Below are 1283 nucleotides of genomic sequence, written 5' to 3'. Positions count from 1 at the left end.
TCTTAAAAAAAAAAAAAAAAAAAGAATCTAAGGAATAAGTGGAGATGGTGGCGGCTGCGGCTGGTAGAGTGGTTGGGGCAAAGCTGGGTCTGCGTGAGATTCGCATCCACTTATGTCAGTGCTCGCCCGGCAGCCAAGGTGTGAGGGACTTCATCGAAAAACGCTATGTGGAACTCAAGAAGGCGAACCCTGACCTTCCCATTCTAATCCGCAAATGTTCCGATGTTCAGCCCAAACTGGGCCCACTACACATTTGGTGAAGAAAAGAATGTCTCCTTGAACAACTTCAGTGCTAAACAGGTAACCAGAGCCCTGGAAAATGTATTAAGTGGCAAAGCTTGAAGCCTTCACTGAGGATTGTTATGACCAAGAGCCCCAGAACCTGGGTTCTGCTGGACAGTACAATGGGAAAATGTGTTCTCTTCCTTATAAACCTTGTGCTATAAAATACTAAAAAAAAAAAAGAAAGAAAGAAAGAAAGAAAGAAAGAAAGAAAGAAAGAGAGGTTCAAGATCTGTCTGTGGGCAGGGTGTGGTAGCACAGTTGTAATCCCAGCCCTCAGGTTGACTTCCCAGAGTTTGAAGCCAACCTAGGCTACATAATGAGTTCAAAGTCAGCTTGCAGCACATAGTGAGACCCTGTCTCTGAAATAGCAGCAACAAGAACAAAGAAATGTCTTTGAGGGGCTGATAGAAACTTTAAGGTTGTATAGAAATGAAGAAGAAAGCACGGGTTAGGGGTTTATGTAGCTGGGGGCAGCATGTGGTTTGCATAATTGACCAGGTGGGTGAGTCTGGTCAGAGCTGGTTCTGGGAGTTCCGGGGACAGCCACAGTAGCTGGAGGGGGCAAATTTGGTTCCCATGATAAGATGACAGCTCAGGCTTTGGGGTGATTGTTCCCTCTTGCAGGGTTAGGGGAGTTACCTCTTCCTGGGGTAGTCTGCAAGTGTCTGCTTCTCCTGGGTTGTGGGGTGACTGCAGGTTTAGGCCAGCTTGAAATGTGGAAGTGTCGCTCCAGGGGATCTGGAAGTGGCGGCCATAAAAACTGGCAATTAGAGGTCCCTGCAAATCCTGAAAATTGCTTCAGTTATTCTTATCTGGTGTCCTGAAGTCTTAAAGGTGGATAAGATAAGGTTGGTAAATTTAGGGCTAATAAACCTTGTAAAACAGACACTGATTGATTCACAAAGCAGAGCAGGAATCTGAGCTGAAGTTTCTAGGTACTGAGGGAGACAGAAAATGAGGCATAGATTCCAAGCTTTATCTTGCTTTTAGTTATCACT

General features: G+C 45.4%; 1 pseudogene; it reads left to right on the top strand.

The window, feature by feature from the left end:
• The first annotated feature begins 37 nt into the window (after positions 1-37).
• LOC101561113 lies at positions 38-436 on the top strand (annotated as a pseudogene).
• Positions 437-1283: the final 847 nt, after the last annotated feature.

This window comes from Octodon degus, unplaced genomic scaffold (genome assembly GCF_000260255.1).
Source record: "Octodon degus isolate 3935 unplaced genomic scaffold, OctDeg1.0 scaffold00288, whole genome shotgun sequence".
Taxonomy (NCBI): Eukaryota; Metazoa; Chordata; class Mammalia; order Rodentia; family Octodontidae; genus Octodon; species Octodon degus.
Note: the sequence above shows the minus strand (reverse complement) of the source record. Positions and strands in the feature narration are given on the sequence as shown.